The sequence below is a fragment of the Rhamphochromis longiceps genome, linkage group LG3 (genome assembly GCF_057381845.1).
Source record: "Rhamphochromis longiceps isolate RC_006_pf linkage group LG3, R_longiceps_female_GT1.1, whole genome shotgun sequence".
Taxonomy (NCBI): Eukaryota; Metazoa; Chordata; class Actinopteri; order Cichliformes; family Cichlidae; genus Rhamphochromis; species Rhamphochromis longiceps.
The window spans coordinates 23380823-23399103 of NC_140559.1; the positions used below are offsets into that span (position 1 = coordinate 23380823).

Consider the following 18281-nt stretch of genomic DNA (forward strand, 5'->3'; position numbering starts at 1 on the left):
TCAGGTTAAAGAGAAGATGAGTTGTGGCCACAAGGTTCTGATCTATAAAGCCCAACATTTCATTCTAAAACAAAAGTTTTGTATCCGTCACATGACGTGTTATGACTGAGATCCAGCTGCAGGTTATTCTTCAGTGCACAGAACAGTTAATAACTGCACAGATCTTCATCAGGACAAACTGCAGACACAGAGGTACAGCTGCTCCCTTTTCACACTTACTGCAAAACAGCACACAGGTGGACTACATCTAATGCAGAGGGTATAATCTGAAAGCGATTGCAAGGTGGTGTCAGGGAGAAGGTAGCTAGGCAACATGAGATGGTGGAGTATGTGATGACTTTGGACAACAGCAGGATGGAGCGAGCAAAAGCAAAGAGTAGAATTAAATGGCGGAAGCTGAAGTCCGCGGTTTGATTAAATTGGTGTAAGTATTTGTGATTAATAAAAAAACCCAAAACAAAACGATGCAGAGCTTTGAAGAGAATCACAACTGAATTTAATGAATTTATTTTCCCTGTTACAGACACAGAACGGTTGTTACAGTTGCAAAAACGTTAAGTAAAAATTTACCCTTGATTTATTTATTCTATTAAGATGTAATTGTAATTTTTAATTTCATGTAATTTAAAATGTAACATAAAATTGAGTAAAACCCATCAAATTGTTTCACATTTATGTATCATTCATGTATCAAATAAACAATTCCTGTTTATGATTACCACCGTCACCACAGTCTACAGGGAGAAGGTCCAGAGTCTGAATCCAGTTTGGGACCGTTCTGTGTGGAGTTTGCATGTTCACGTTTCTGTGTGGCTTCTCTCCAGGTACTTCTGGTTATTTTTCTCTGTATGTTTGCGCTGTGACAGTCTGGGAAGCAGGAAAAGCTGTGATGAGAAGTAAAATAATTTCTTTCTCATCACATAAAAAGAAAAAAGAAAACAAAAATATTGAGGCATTAAAAAAAAAATCAAACCATCAAATCCTTAGAAGAAGCTTACGTGTCCCACCAAGAACAGGAACAAAATACGCAAAAAAAAAGGTCAAAGAGTCCTCCTCCCTACATGCTTCGTATATTCTAGCTATGGCCACGCCTCTTTCAGATGTTGAAAGATGCAGCATTACAGCTCCTCCTGGAGCCTCCTTTCTCATCACCATTAATTAGAACAATGCATTTTAAGAATCAAGACATCTTCCAGCATTAATGTGCTTCATGCTTCATTTATTGCAACAGTTGCATGAGTTTAATAACGCTTAGAATTTCTGTGTTCTTCCCCTGAACTTTAAAATATGAGCAAAAAGAAACAACCCATAAAGTGTCAAGTGATAGTGGAGGTGTGGCTGTGATACTGAGGAAAAAGGAGTTTGAGTGGGGGTGGAGGTTAGTGGTTAGTTCAATACAGGCCCCCACATGCATGTGTAATTCGTCATTGTTTTTGCTAGTGATTATGAAGACTAATATACCCTCCCATTAACCACCAAGAACTTTTAGGTGGGGGTGATCCAGTGTAAAAACATAAATTAAAATGCAGAAAAAAATCATTAATTACATTATTTGTTAAAACAAAGTGTCATGTATCTATTTTTTAATTCCCACTGACATTTGGTGTAAATAACTCGTAAACATGAGGAGAAAAGTATGCAGCTTCACTGTAGCCAGTGACTCAGAATCAGGCAAGCATCATGTCAGCCACAGAAGAAGTTTTGCAACTGTGGCCCTCAGACTCTGGAGCTACTGGACTCTTTCAGAAAGCAGCTTTTTAAACTTTGAAGCTTTGGTTTTCAAAACGTGTTTTAGGATTTTTGTTTTAAAGTACTTTGTGATGTGTCTCAAAAAGTGCTATATAAATCATTTTTACTTTAATTTACTTTCACAATGACTCAAAAAGTTGTAAATTTAATCTGGTTGCACCAGGTTGCAGCACATTTAAATACACACAGGTTAAGTGCAATCCTACTTAAAAGAACAAACATCAGAAACACGTGACAATAGATTTAGACAACACACCTTACACACAATATGTTAAAAAAATGAAATTCGGGAAAGTTTCTTCATCCTACGCTCAGCAACTTGTGAATGGCAGATTTAAAATGATCTTGGTCAGTGTTAAAAGGGCTGTTCCAATCAGTCAGAATGGGCCTGGAATAACTTTAAAATTGAAAAAGAAAACACCTTTAAAAAATGTATTCATGTATTAAGTTTTTTAATTAATTGAAGGTCAAATCTAAAACTCTCTGTTTGAGAGAGAGTTGAATCTCTCAGAAAGTTTAGAAGTCATTCAGGACATTCAAAATGTTGGGGAGTTTTTCTTCTTCTTCAATAAACACAGCATTCCAACTGACAGTTTCAAATCTTAATACTTATTCTGTGGTTACTTTTAAAAGACTTCCACATGTCTTATGAACCTTATGTAACACAGTAAGGGGAATTGTTGAAAAGAATATATCAATGGGCCAATAGGCTCGACTATAGGAGCACAGGGGTGTGTTCAAATGAGACACAGAGACAAGAATGTAACTCAAAAGAACCAGCCAACTTTAGTGACATAAACCATAAGGTTGACAAGCACAGGTTAAAGACACTTTACAATGGTAGAAAGGAAACTTACAAAAATTAAAAGAAAAGTAAAACACAAACTACTAAAGCAATGACTTGGCCAAGTGTTATTTTTGGTTTTCAATGTTCGGGTTTCAATGCTCGGGTTTCAATGCTCGGGTGCACCCTAGTAACCTGACTCCTTAACTCTTATAGAAACAGATTACACAAATCCAATGCACATTCAAATGAAAATTTCACACTCTTTTCACATGTGGAGAATGCTCTACACAACAGCTCATTATTTAAAGTCCCAAATAAAAAATGTCCAAGGGGTAAAGTCCAAAAAATTCCCAGGGTGTGAAAGAAAATAGGGATGAAAGAATGTCAGTCAGTGGTCTTATGTATAACCAGCTGTGCGTGAAAGTGTGAGTGATACAGTCCTACCACACCGCAAGGTGCAGCAGATCATCAAGTGGAAAAGAAGCGAATCTCAGTCTCTCTAAGTCCAGGTGGGAAGGCTCGCCATCTATTTCACCGGAGGAATCCACCTCAGGAACAAATCAGCATACAAAAAAAACCTGACCTGTCAACAGACAGGGTCAGAAGAGCAATTCAAATATTAATTATGCTGTTCTAGCTATAATTCACAACTTAGGATTTTGTTTAAATCACATTCAACATAAATTTGCAATAAAAATACTCAATTTTGCAAAAATAAAACATCTCTCTTACATAAACTATGCATTAAACCAAGTAAAGTCAGTGCATATGCATATATGTCACATATGCGGCAATTATTAATCAAACAATTGAGATTAATTCAGTTTCTCAACAATAAAATGTGAAACAGACGTGAACTAACTGAGACATACAACATGTGCTCACCGATCTCAGCGCATCACGGCCGAAGACAATGGCATAGTGTCTCTCGGTCGGAAAATGCAGGGCTCTAAATAACGTAACAGGACATGTTGTTTTCTCTTTAATAACCGTAATACGACATGAAGGAAAAATAAACATAAGTTGCGCTTCAAGTGTTACCTTGCTTCTGGAAGCAGATTGAGATGAACTTCCAGGCAGTTGATAGCAACCAGAGCTAACAAAGGCTAACAGTTTAGCTCCACGCGGTACTTTTTAAAGTCACCAGAAAAATGCAGCATTTGCCTGCTTACTCACTGTGGCTACTTTTAACATGAAAGGTAGCTGATAACCAGTGAACTTATGTGCAACACAGTTGGTTGCAACTTATATCTAATACTTTTTTCCAGCTCAAAAGCTTCAGTCTCTCTTTTCTCCTGCCAGCACGCGACTACCTCCACACATAGCAGCAAACACAGAGCACGTAGGTGGGACATACAGCGGCAGACTGCTCTCCCATTGGTCAAAACATACTGGGACCTGTGCATTTCGATTGGTTGGGCAGGCTGTCCATCTCTCCTCATATCAGTCCTTAAAGTGGTACCCTCATTGTATGTGGGTTACACCCTCCCCTCTTGATGGTATGCCCGTCCCTGGGCATCTGCAGGGTAGCACTGAGTTACACTGCTTTGACCTTTCCAACATAATTACTAGTTGGATCTTCAAATCCATTTAAAGAGCTAGTCAATGCCTCACTTAGGCCTTGAAAAAGAGAATTCACCACCGTTATCAGAGGATTCCCAAGTGTCACATAATGCAGTCTCTTGGGCTTTGCTTGCAATCTGTTAGAACGACGAAGAGATGGCTCAGCATCTTGAAGTCCATTATTCTGGATCATCACAGGTTCAGGCTGTTCAGTAACAGGTCTGTTCACATCACTTAATCCTTCTTCACATGCTGCATCAGAGCTCATCCCATCATCTTGAGGAGCTTCCTCAGACTGCTGCAATTCTGAACTTTGAGGAAGTCCTTTGGCTGAGTCAAGCCCATGCAGTATGTTTGCTTCAGGTGAGTTGTCACGTTCAGGTGAGTTGTCACGGTCAGGTGAGTTGCCATGGTCAGGTACATCCTGAATCATTCCTTCACCTTCCTCTACAAGGGATTTAGTGGCAGGAGGATCAGGTGGAAGTGAAACTGTAGGCACCTCTGGTTCTGCTGATTGTCTGACCACACAAGGAGGTTTACTCAACTTGTGAGTTTCATGTACTGGGACATATACGTCGGACTTTGATGTAATGAGAGGGCGAAATGTCCAATCAGATACATCATCCATATCAGAGGGAATTTCATCTTCCCCCTCGACAACAGAACACTGCCTTGTTCTGGGTCTCCTGTTTGGATGGGTTTTGACTGTCTCGGGTTCTGCAGCTGCTGACAGAAATCCACATGGGAGAAGCAAGTCACGATGTAGAGTCCGCACAGGTCCATCTTTACCCTCAGGTTTAACTGTGTAGACCGGCATTTCTCCAGCTCGCTTAAGGACAATGTAAACATCCGTTTCCCACTTATCTGCCAGCTTATGTTTTCCACGCAGCTTCACATTTCGTACAAGAACTCTGTCTCCACTCTGCAATGTTGATTCAACCACTCGTCGGTCAAATCTGGCTTTGTTGCGACCTGCATTCTTTTGTGCATTATTGGTGGCAATCCGGTAGCTTTCTTCCAAACGAGATTTTAGGTTACCGACGTACTGGGAATGAGTCTGCTTAGTAGCATTAGTGGGCAACCTAAAGATTAAGTCAATGGGCAGTCTTGGTTGCCTCCCAAACATCAATTCATAGGGGGAAAATCCAGTCACGTCACTCTTCGTACAATTATAAGCATGTACCAGAGACTTGACGAAGTCTCTCCAGTGGAGTTTATCTGACCGATCCAGTGTCCCAAGCATCTGGAGAAGAGTGCGGTTGAATCTCTCAACCGGATTCCCTCTAGGGTGGTAGGGGGTTGTACGCACTTTCTTCATGCCAGTAAGTTCACAGAGTTCCTTGATGGTCTTTGATTCAAAGTCAGGACCCTGATCACTAAGAAGCTTTTCGGGAAAACCATAATGGACAATGAAGTTGTCCCAGAGACACTTTGCTACAGTCTGTGCTCGTTGATTTGGAGTTGGCACTGCCACAGCATACTTTGTGAAATGGTCAGTTATGACCAATACATCTTTCGTGTTTGAGCGATCTGGCTCTATTGATAAAAAGTCCATGCACACTAGTTCGAGAGGTCTGCAGGTCTTAATGTTTATCAATGGAGCAGCTTTCTCTGGAGGTGTTTTTCGACGAATACATCGCTCACAAGATTTGACCATTTTTTCTATGGTCATGTGCATTTTCGGCCAATAAAATCTGGCCCTTGCCAAGTCTACTGTTCGTTCGACTCCAAGATGGCCCATATCATGATGAAGGCTTGTAAGTGCTGTGGCTCTTAGCTCCTCAGGGAGCACAAGCTGATATGAGGTGTTGGGACCATCTTGCCGCTTACGGTAGAGCACCCCGTTCTGTATTTCAAGCCGATTTAACTCTCTGAGTAACAGGGGAAGTTCTGGTAGCTCTAACCTAAGGCTGGGAGGTGGAGTTTCGCCAGTCTCCAAGAGTACAATCACTGCATTGATAGCAGGGTCCAATGTCTGCTTTTGCCTCAACTCCTCCTCAGAAATTGAGTGGGCAATGGGAAGCCCATCCACTTGCTCCTGTTGGAAGCAGTCAGGAATAGCTGTGGACTGGTGAGTGAGGGATTCAACTAAGGTCAACCCAGAAGTGGTGGATCCAACATTAGCTACGGCTGAGGTGACCATATGGCGCTCACAAATAGCCTGAATTACATCCAAGGGAACAGTCTCTGGACTCTCAGGGTTGCTCAGATGGTACAGTGTGAACTGCCGGATTCTCTCACTCTCCTTCTTAGATGCATAATCATCCTCTGGTGGACTGTGAGGACGACGCGAGAGCGCATCAGCATCCAGATTTTGTTTTCCCGCTCTGTACTGAAGACTAAATGAATAGGTGGAAAGACTGGACAGCCACCTATACCCTGTTGCATCAAGCTTTGCAGAGGTCAAAATGTATGTAAGAGGGTTGCTGTCAGTCACTACTACAAAGTCTGTACCATATAGGTAGTCAGAGAATTTTTCCGTGACTGCCCACTTAAGGGCCAAAAACTCCAGCTTATGGGCTGGGTACTTTCTCTCACTCTTTGAAAGACCACGACTTGCAAAAGCTATGACCCTGGACTGTCCATCTTGTACCTGATATAAGGCAGCACCAAGGCCAATGGTACTGGCGTCCGTATGTAAAACATATGGAAGCTGGGGGTCTGCAAATCCCAAGATTGGAGCGGAGGTTAGCTTTGCTATTATTTGGTCAAAGGCCTCCTGACATTGAGGTGTCCAACGCTGACCAAAGGGTTCCTTTGGGTTGCGATACTCTGAATTTGCGTGTGTCCTTGGCTTGTTGTTCCGCTTCCTAATTGGTGGGTAGCCCGAGGTTAGTTCGTTAAGTGGTCTGACAATGACAGAGTACCCCTGAATAAACCTTCGATAATATCCAGCAAATCCTAAAAAGGACTGAAGTTCCTTAAGATTTGTGGGGATGGGCCAGGTCTTTAAGGCCTCAACTTTGTCAGGGTCAGTCTCTACTCCTCTTGCGGAAACAATGTGACCAAGGTATTTTACCGAGGTCTGAAAGAATTTGCACTTTTCTGGTGCCAGTTTCAAGCCATATGACATCAGTCGTTGCAGGACATGTTTCAAACGCTGTTCATGTTCCTCCAGGGATGATGAGAAGACAATCAGGTCATCAATGAACACCAGAACCTCTTTGAGATTCATATCTCCTACACACTTCTCCATCAATCTCTGGAACGTCGAAGGCGCATTTGTGATCCCCTGGGGCATCCTATTAAATTCCCAAAATCCAAGTGGGCAAACAAATGCGGTCTTATTCTTGTCCGCTTCCTCCATCTCGACCTGGTAGTATCCAGACTTGAGGTCTAGGACCGAAAACCACTTAGAACCTGCAAGAGCACTGAATGCATCTTCCAATTTTGGAAGGGCATAAGCGTCTTTGATGGTCTGCAGGTTCAGCTTTCTGTAGTCTACACACAGACGAACAGAGCCATTCTTTTTACGAACGACAACAATGGGGGAAGCAAACGGGGACTCAGATTCTCGTATAACACCAGAATCAAGGAGTTCCTGTAGATGTTGTCTCACAGCATCCACATCATTGGGGTGTATGGGACGTGCTCTTTGTTTAAAGGGTGTCTCATCACTGAGTTTGATATGGTGTTTGACTTTGTCAGTGTGTCCAAAGTCCAATTCGTTCTGAGAGAAGACATTTGGCATGTCGTTTAACATGTTTGTAACTCGTTCCTTCCATTCAGTGGGTAAGGGCGAATCTCCAAAATCAAAGCTCAGTTCTGAGGAAGACTTAGCTTGAAATTTAGAGCAGTCTGGTTCTCTGACAGTTTGCTCTTTGTGTAGCACTTGCAAGATAGCATTAACATCTGCCAAAGGTGTTTTGGGGGGTATGACAATGTCATGGTTGGTTTCATTTCTCACTACGACAGGGAGAAGACACTGACGTTTGCGTGGTAAAGTGACTGCAATTGCTGAAACTAGCAAGCCATTTGGTAGTGAAGAGGCTGAAGGATGTTCAAGGACAACATCTCTTTGCATGTTCACGGGATTTACATTGACAGAGGCCTCCAGGACAACAGTCTGTCCTGCAGGAACGACTGCAGGCATCTTACCTGTCAGTTTTGCACAACCAAGGCTACCAGAGTTAAAGTTTCTTTGTCGCATCTCAAGTATTTGGAGAACTGCTTGATACCCATTAAACAAAGGCTGAAAGGGTGAAAGCTTCTGGTAATTAGCATAGAGGGCATCAAGGGTGTTTGTGCCTATGAGTACCTGCTCATGGGCTGTAGAGCGGAGATGGGGGATAACCAAGGCCAGAGTGTGAACATCAATATCAGAGCCTACAAACTCTTTAGGAAAGGTGATGGTAAGCTCAACATATCCTAAGTAAGGGACAGACTGGCCATTGGCACCCTCCACTTCAAGCAACTCATTTAAGGGATGAATGGTCAGATCTGCAAGATGTTCTTCATAAAAAGACTGGGGTACAGTTGTGACTTGTGAACCCGTGTCCAAAAGACAGTTTGTGTCTCTTCCTGCAATAGTTACTTGAGCTGTGGTCTTAGTTCCTACAAGGCCATGTGGAAATTTTGATCCTTCCACTTTAACGTTTTTAATGGCAGGTTTCAGGATTTTGGGACTGACATTGCGAGACTCCACTCCCATATGTCCCTCTATGGGAGTAGGCTTCAGTTTAAATGTGCCTCACTTCGAGAAGCATTAGAGGCTTCCCAAGCAGCCTGTTTTTCTTTCAGCTGTCTTTTCTTAGCTGCTACAAGGGAAGGGTTTGGCGCTTTATCACAAACTGAGACGACATGGCCATCCTCCCCACACTGGAAACAGTACCATGGACGTGGTCTACTGTTAGCTTTAAATGTGGAGGGATGCTGACTGGCCACTTTTGGTTTCACACCGTGGGTGTCAGGTGTGACGGACCTCGCTTTTTGCTGCTTAGGTTGTTTCGTCTTATGATTCTCAGATACAAGACTGTTAAGCTGAATGCTGAGGTCAGCAACTTGTTGCTTTAGCGTCTCAAGATCAGATTTGTCCACCAGATTATTGGTGGGGTGAGCGAGTTGCACGTGTGACGTGGCGTGCTGCTTTCTAGAGTTTTGGGCAGACTTAGCATGACTAAAATGCTGCCTCATGCGGCTCAGTTTTGCAGCCTGTTTATCTTCTTCTGTCCTAAGAAGAAGCAGCAGCTCTGCAAAGGAAGGTGGGTTTTCTTTTTTTTGTTCTAGCTGAAGATCGATTATTAGTGCATTCTCCCAACAACCTCGAATGAACTGCTTTAAGAGCTGTTGGTTAAAATCATGAGCGGACACACCACCACGTCTCATGGCTCTACTTAATGCAGTGTGCAGCCTCTGCAGGAAAACAGAAGCTCTCTCTCCATCATTTTGAAATGTGCTCATGAACCTAGCATGCAGCTCATCACCATCTTCGACTGTTCCGTAGGCAGAGTCAAGCAACTCAAGATAGGCAGAGGGTCTAGACTGTGGACTCAGATGTTTAATCATCTCGGAAGCAGGAGGAAGCAGACTGTCAAGTATACGATGTGTGCAGTGCAGATCAGACACAGAAGGATCTCTAATAAGGATTTCAACACTAGCTCGCCACGTATCATAATCTGCCTCATGGCTAGGACGTGGGCTCTTGCCCGAATAAGCCCTGAGTCTACCAGATGATGCGAACTGGGGTGAGCTCTCATTGCTGCGCACTACATGCTCAACAACTACTCGCTGAACAGCAGTTGGATTAACATCAATTATGGGGCTAGAAGCGGCCCCAGAAGAAGCTGGAAGAGTCTGTGAGGGGCTGAAATCAGTCAGGTTTTCACTGAAATTGGGAGAGGTAAGAGATTTACTTGCGTTATTTGGTGATGTCAAAACTGTGGAGTCTAGAGGTACACCTGATTGAGGGTCCTCAGAAAATGAAACGTCTCCCTTGCTGGTTAAGTCTTTCTGTGGAAGTGGGCTCTGTACAGTTGAGGATTCTGGACCAGTTTGAGATGACTGGGAAATAGCACTTCCTGCCGATGAAACCAGATTTTTAAGTTCTTCCTTTAACATCTCCTCTAATGAATTTCCACTCAGTTTGGCAATTTCACGGAGCTGTTCCATGTACATTTTAGTGGCTTTGTTTCTGGCATCAAGGGAGTAAACACTTCCTAAGGCCTTTAACTCATACACGATGCCTGCTTGGGTTGTACTTGGAAGCCGCAGAGGTAACAGTGGCTCCAGTGTGTGCATGGCAGTCTCATGTGTAAACTCGATGATCATGTGCTTATGGTAATCTGACTCAGGATCGCCTAGACGAAAGTAACGGTTGATGGAACCATATTTTTGGAGGAAAGTGGACACTTCCTCATCAGTCTCTGATCCTGTGATCCCACTAACAACTACAGAATTGGGAATTCTGACGGATTCACTTAGCACAACATCCATTTTCTCTCTAGAAGTTATAGCTCAGATTAAGCACTTTTAAACACCACACACAAATTGTCTAGCACTTAAACACACACAACCATGCTCCTGGCTGGCTCGCCAAAGCTCTCACTGTAACACAGTAAGGGGAATTGTTGAAAAGAATATATCAATGGGCCAATAGGCTCGACTATAGGAGCACAGGGGTGTGTTCAAATGAGACACAGAGACAAGAATGTAACTCAAAAGAACCAGCCAACTTTAGTGACATAAACCATAAGGTTGACAAGCACAGGTTAAAGACACTTTACAATGGTAGAAAGGAAACTTACAAAAATTAAAAGAAAAGTAAAACACAAACTACTAAAGCAATGACTTGGCCAAGTGTTATTTTTGGTTTTCAATGTTCGGGTTTCAATGCTCGGGTTTCAATGCTCGGGTGCACCCTAGTAACCTGACTCCTTAACTCTTATAGAAACAGATTACACAAATCCAATGCACATTCAAATGAAAATTTCACACTCTTTTCACATGTGGAGAATGCTCTACACAACAGCTCATTATTTAAAGTCCCAAATAAAAAATGTCCAAGGGGTAAAGTCCAAAAAATTCCCAGGGTGTGAAAGAAAATAGGGATGAAAGAATGTCAGTCAGTGGTCTTATGTATAACCAGCTGTGCGTGAAAGTGTGAGTGATACAGTCCTACCACACCGCAAGGTGCAGCAGATCATCAAGTGGAAAAGAAGCGAATCTCAGTCTCTCTAAGTCCAGGTGGGAAGGCTCGCCATCTATTTCACCGGAGGAATCCACCTCAGGAACAAATCAGCATACAAAAAAAACCTGACCTGTCAACAGACAGGGTCAGAAGAGCAATTCAAATATTAATTATGCTGTTCTAGCTATAATTCACAACTTAGGATTTTGTTTAAATCACATTCAACATAAATTTGCAATAAAAATACTCAATTTTGCAAAAATAAAACATCTCTCTTACATAAACTATGCATTAAACCAAGTAAAGTCAGTGCATATGCATATATGTCACATATGCGGCAATTATTAATCAAACAATTGAGATTAATTCAGTTTCTCAACAATAAAATGTGAAACAGACGTGAACTAACTGAGACATACAACATGTGCTCACCGATCTCAGCGCATCACGGCCGAAGACAATGGCATAGTGTCTCTCGGTCGGAAAATGCAGGGCTCTAAATAACGTAACAGGACATGTTGTTTTCTCTTTAATAACCGTAATACGACATGAAGGAAAAATAAACATAAGTTGCGCTTCAAGTGTTACCTTGCTTCTGGAAGCAGATTGAGATGAACTTCCAGGCAGTTGATAGCAACCAGAGCTAACAAAGGCTAACAGTTTAGCTCCACGCGGTACTTTTTAAAGTCACCAGAAAAATGCAGCATTTGCCTGCTTACTCACTGTGGCTACTTTTAACATGAAAGGTAGCTGATAACCAGTGAACTTATGTGCAACACAGTTGGTTGCAACTTATATCTAATACTTTTTTCCAGCTCAAAAGCTTCAGTCTCTCTTTTCTCCTGCCAGCACGCGACTACCTCCACACATAGCAGCAAACACAGAGCACGTAGGTGGGACATACAGCGGCAGACTGCTCTCCCATTGGTCAAAACATACTGGGACCTGTGCATTTCGATTGGTTGGGCAGGCTGTCCATCTCTCCTCATATCAGTCCTTAAAGTGGTACCCTCATTGTATGTGGGTTACACTTACATCTGTACTGATGGCAAAAACTGAGTTACAGGCAGAGCCTAGAGAGAATGTAGAGGAAAAGACAAGCCAGGAGAAAAAGACTAGAGTGAGTAAGAGCCCAGAGAGGAGGAGAGTGAAGCCATAGAGAGGACATTCTCAAACCTACTTGGACTTGCACACCCAACTGATCCTGCCCATGTCATGCAATTCCACATACAGTATGATGAGGCCTTTATTCAAATGTGTGATAATATTGGACCCTGCCAACCAGTACTGTCATCCTATCCAAAGAATGAAGAGGGAAGATCGTTTCAAAAGAAGTGGTATGAGAAAAATCCATGGCTAGAGTATTCTCCAACCAGATCTGATGCCACGTTTGGTTTCAGCTGCCAAGTCGCTAAACCTGGAAAACGGAAGGGTTCAGTCGGTGGAGAAGGGATTTAGAAAGGATTAAAGAGCACAGTGCATCAGAGTCTCACATGTGTGGTATGGTGAGGTGGAACTCGTTTGAAAAAAAAAACCTTGGAGGCAGCTTTTGAAGTAGCTGACCAAGTGTCACAAGCTGCAAAAGACAAAGAAAGAGAGAGAAACAGAGAAATTTTGTCTCGTTTGATAGACATCATTCTTTACCTGGCAAGGCAGGGTTTGCCTTTCAGGGGAGATGATGAGACCTTGTCAAGCCAAAATCGAGGAAATTTCTTAGAGTTAGTTGAGTTGTTCAGCAAGTATGACAGTGTAATTAAATTACACCTTGAAATAAAAGCGCGACAGAATCAGAATACTTTATTGATCCCTGGGGGAAATTATTTTTTGTTACAGTGCTCCATTATAAACCAACATAAAGACAAGACAGACAATACGCTAACTAAGAATAGTACAATATATACATATATATACATACATACATACATAAGTCACTCATAAATAAATATTTGGAAAAGAAACATGTGTAGTTGTAGCAGCAAACAGTGTGTTAAGTGGATGCGTTGTACAGGGAGATGGCCACAGGCAGGAAAGATTTCCTGTGTCGTTCAGTGGTGCTTTTCGGTAATCTCAGTCTCTCACTGAACGAGCTCCTGTGACTGACCAGCATGTCATGGAGTGGGTGGGAGGTGTTATCCAACATTGTCATGGTCCTGAGTCTGAGGACTCAGTGTTTTGTGTTTCCTTATGCTTTTGTTCATTCCGAGTGTGTATTCTGTTGTTATTTTGCCATTTGTTAGGTTTCTGTTCTTTGCCTGCCTGCTCCCACTTCTCTGTGTTCCCTCTGTCTGTCCATGGTGTTTTTGTGTCTGCTCATGAGTCTGCCTGTCAAGTTCAGTGTCCTGTCTGGTTCTCTGTCTGTTAATTTCCTGTTTTATTCTGAAGGTTCATGTCTGATGTGAGTGTGTTCAGTTTACATTTCCCCTGTCCCGTCAGCTCTGATTTCTCCCAGCTGTGTTGCCCTCCTGTCTCTTATCCCCTGATTACTGGTGTGTGTATTTAAGCCCTGTGTGTTCTCCTGCCTGTTGCTGGTTCGTCTGTATTACTCCATGTAAGTCTGCGCGTTTCTGCATTCATCTGTGTCTCTCTGCGTTTTTGTATCCTCCGTCAGTCTGCGTCTCTCTGCCTTTCACCCCGTGTCCTGTGGATTTCTAGTTGCTCTTTAGTTTTCCCAGTTTAGGTTTCCGTTAGTTTGTCTCATTATTCGTTTTCTGTTCCTGCCACTGACACCTTGTAAATAAACTCCACTAATCTTTTCATACACTGCTTGCTCTTGGGTCCTTTTTCCAACTCCACACGGCTCGCCTCGGCAGCCGTGACAAACATTGTCTTTATCTTGGACAGCATCCGCCTCTCCGACACCACCTTGAGGGAGTCCAGCTCCATCCCCACAACATTGCTGGCCTTACGGATTAGTTTATTAAGTCTGTTGGCATCTGCGACCCTCAGCCTGCTCCCCCAGCATGCAACAGCATAGAGGATCGCACTGGCCACAACAGACTCATAGAAAATCCTGAGAATTTTCTGGCAGATGTTGAAGGACCTCAGTCGCCTCAAGAAATAGAGACGACTCTGGTTCTTCCTGTAAAGTGCTGTGGTGTTTTTAGCCCAGTCCAGTTTATTGTCAGTGTGTACTCCAAGGTATTTATAGTCCTCAAAAAAAAAAAAAAGACCTCTCGTCTCGCTCCTCTCAAACAGAAGTCAGAACGACATAATCAAAGCTTTGGCCACATCAGTAAGACACGTCATCCAAGCAGAAATTCAAGAATGTGAAACCTTTTCTATCATGATGGATGAAACCACAGATGTGTCGCACACAGAGCAGGTTTCCTTTGTTGTCAGATATGTGCACAACATGGAAATCAAGGAGCGCTTCCTTCAGGTGTGTAATGTGGAGTCAACAACTGGAGATGCTCTTGAAAAGCTAGTAATAGCTCTACTGAAAGAAAATAATCTGAAGATTGACAACATCCGGGGTCAAGGTTATGATGGGGCTGCAAACATGAGTGGGCGCTTTAAGGGACTTCAGTCAAGAATACAAAAAAAAAAAAAAATCCAAAGGCCTTATATGTCCACTGTCAGGCACATTGCCTTAATCTGGTTTTAGTAGAGAGCGCAAAGTCAAACATGTGTTTTGTCAGCTTTTTCAACCTAATCAAAAAGCTTTACACTTTTGTGGCCAATTCATCTAAACGATACTCTGCATGTATTAAAATGCAGGAGAAGTTGTACCCTGAGCAGCGCCCACTGGAGCTGCAGAAGCTGTCAGACACTAGGTGGGCCTGCAGAGAAGCTGCCCTCAAGACAGTGAGGAAGATCCTCCCAGCTGTCATCCAGTTTCTGGAGGAAATACTACAGCAAGATCCTCCAGACTCTTCAGCAGGTGATGCAATGATCCTTCTCAAAAGCATCAATTTTAAATTCATCCTGTGTCTGGAGATCAACTGTCCCATCTTCCAAGTGACTGCTACTGCATCTGATGCATTGCAGAAGAAAGACATTGACCTGGCTGCAGCATACAAGATTGTTGATGGTGTTTTGCAGAGCCTGGACCACAGCAGAACAGAGGAAGGGTTTGAGAAAATTTATGAACAGGCTAGAGAGAAGGCTGCATCAGTGGGCCTGGACCCCCCATCTGAGGTCCCTGGATAAGCTCGGAGGAGGAAAGTGCCAGCAAAGTTTAAGTTTGCTGCCACAACAGCTACTGCTGATGACCATGCTTTCACAACTCCCCAAGAATACTACCGTGTTAAAGTGTTCTGTGTTTTTGTTGACACAATGACACAGGAGCTTCTGAGACACTTTAAAGGAGGAGATAATTCCACATGGGAAATCTTGAATGCCTTACATACCCTGACAGTCCCAGAGAACTGGAAAATCATCTCAACAGAGGCACACCAAGCTGTGAAGAAACTCTGCCAGTTCTATGACATTGAGGAGGAAGACAAATTACAGACAGAACTTAAGGTCTTTCATGCGTCATACTCATGTCCTCCACCAGTCAGTGTGGCATCCATTCTTTCAGTTGTCAAAGAAAACAAAGCACATCTGATCTTCCCCAACATGACTGAGCTGCTGAAGACATATGGAACACTCCCAGTGTGCACAGCAACTGTGGAGCGTTCTTTCTCAAAACTTATACTAGTTAAAAACAAACTTCGCACCCTTTGCTCACAGGACAGGTTGTCAGACCTTCTATTATTGGCAGTTGAGAAGCCAATAAAAACCAGCCAACCACAGTGATGTCATTGACATTTTTCGGGACATGGCAAACAGAAAGTTACTGTTATAATTTGGGACAGGACATGAAGAGCATCTTATTCCTTCCTGCTCTTTCCAAAACCCTGTGTTGTTTTTGTTTTTTGATTAATAAAGTGTTTGATTTATCCTCCTATTGGTTTATTTTTTTACTGTTGTATTTTAATATTTGAAAGAAAGAAGATTTTACAGTTCTACAATCTAATCCCTCCCATGTAAAGTTGATGCTGTGATGTTCTGTGCTCTGTGATGTTTTAAAGGCGCTAACAGGACACACACACACTGTCTTTATAGATTTTTTAAATATATTCTCACCCTACCATGACCCCTGTCTTTTGTACTATCCTGGTTTCAGTTTATTTACCACATTTTTTAAAAATCTGTTGCCTTATGGTTCCAAGTGCTGTCACCAATCTTTTTACATTTTATTTTTTAATAATAATGGTAATAATAATAATAATAATAATAATAATAATGGATTGGATTTATATAGCGCTTTTCAAGGCACCCAAAGCGCTTTACAATGCCACTACTCATTCACTCTCACATTCACACACTGGTGGAGGCAGCTACGGTTGTAGCCACAGCTGCCCTGCGGCAGACTGACATTTGCTTTTTATTTCAAAGCACTTGTTTAATCAGCTACCTATGGACTTTTTAATGTCTACAGTCTCAAAACAACACAGCCCTGCCCTCCAGCACTATCAGCAGCAGAAACAGCAGTAATCCCTCAACAGCAACATTGTACGCCATCAGGTAAAACAAAGGCTACATTTGCTTTGCATTGTCCCCTCTGTCCGCCGATCAATGGACCCTGACCCTAACCCTTTAATAAACGCTAAGCAGAACTGATATTGTCCTTGCAACATTGGAATTTCATAAATGCATGAATGGCTTGGCGCACCAAAGAATAACGTCACAAGAATGTGATTGGTCACTTGCAATGTTGATCCTGAAACAACATTTACTATGTTGTTCCAGGAACAACACCAACACGAAGATATCAGATCATCCAATGAAGGAATGGCCAAAAAGAAAATCACACATGGTGTTAGTGGCCAGAAAGGCAGTTTAATGACCAAATAACCCCTGAAATGACCAGTAAAATGATCAAAATTTATACTCCAGTACGTGCCTCTGTGTGCATCCTCATTAGCAGCAAGATGTGCTAACCACAGTAGAGTGGTTTTTGTAGGCACACTTTCTACACCTGGTGCAAGGGGCTGCTGTTCCAGTCCTGGAGGTGCGCCGTTTGCACCTTCTTCTCATTTCATTGGTGGGGTGTGGGTCACACTTTGGTTCAGACTACTGTATCTTGAGATCAATGGCAGAAGTGGCTGAGAATTAAGGAGAAGGGTGTCTTGCAGTTGTTGAGGTCACCAGCATGTGTCCCAGCTCTCCCAGGATCACTCTTCATTTGTAGGTTGTAGAGGACTCCCCCACTTCAGTGAACTTGTTTCCGGCGGGACAAAGGCAGATTGGAGAAAAGAGCCAGCAGCCATCAGTTTTCCTTCAACAACCTGGGGTGCCAACATCCTCTCTAAATTATCCAAGCAATATTTGTGCCTATTGTAGTCCAGGATTGCTTCTTGCTTTCACGCATCCTTTATTCCCCATCACTGACTGCTGGTTCCTTGTGTGTTGCTGTCAAAAGAAGCACATTCCTCCGTTGCTTTGGCATGTGGGATATCGCCGTGGTAGTTTTGGTGAAGCCAAAGACAGACAACAAAATCTTCCTCTGTTGCATCTGGAGGAGCTGGGGAGGAAGCTCTGGTTTGTTTCCCCTGTGCCAGTTCATCTGAGGAGTTCTTCTGCCAAGGTGACCAAAGGAAAGACGCTGTCCTCGGAGCTCCTCCGTCAGTTGGAATCTGAACCCCTTTCCCTTTTTTACTTCCTGAGAACTTCCAGTGTTGTCATCCAACATGCTATGTATTGCTTTATTCTGATGTAGGCTTTATCTCCACTTCATCTACATGTCTTTGCTTCAAGGGCAGAGGACTGCTTGCTGTCCTTGCTCTCTCACTAGATCATACAGACAGTGCTTGAAGCAGTGATGACCTTCTTGCCAAATAGCCAGAATAAATGATGTGGAAGCTGTTAGGCTGACTTACAGCAGTAGCTCTGTCTGCACCTGCATAAACTCCAGGACACGTTTACAAACAGTGTTTGTTGTTGTTTGCGCTGCAGCTGCAGGTTTGAACTCTGCAAAATGTCCTGTGATTGGGGATTTTTTGTTTTTGTTTTTGTTTCTAGAGTTAACATTTTGGATATGGTCTCTTTTTATGAAAAATACAAGAGTAA

General features: G+C 42.8%; 1 long non-coding RNA gene and 1 pseudogene across 1 annotated transcript; one reads left to right on the forward strand and one right to left on the reverse strand.

Annotated features, from left to right (window-relative positions):
- Positions 1-10748: 10748 nt before the first annotated feature.
- On the reverse strand, positions 10749-12250 carry LOC146673509 (uncharacterized). Its single transcript, XR_014910485.1, has 2 exons — positions 11658-12250; positions 10749-11355 (listed from the first exon to the last, which is right to left on the reverse strand). It is a non-coding gene; the product is annotated as an uncharacterized LOC146673509 (long non-coding RNA).
- Positions 12251-12270: 20 nt separating this feature from the next.
- Positions 12271-16014, forward strand: LOC146673510 (uncharacterized; annotated as a pseudogene).
- The last annotated feature ends 2267 nt before the right edge of the window (positions 16015-18281 follow it).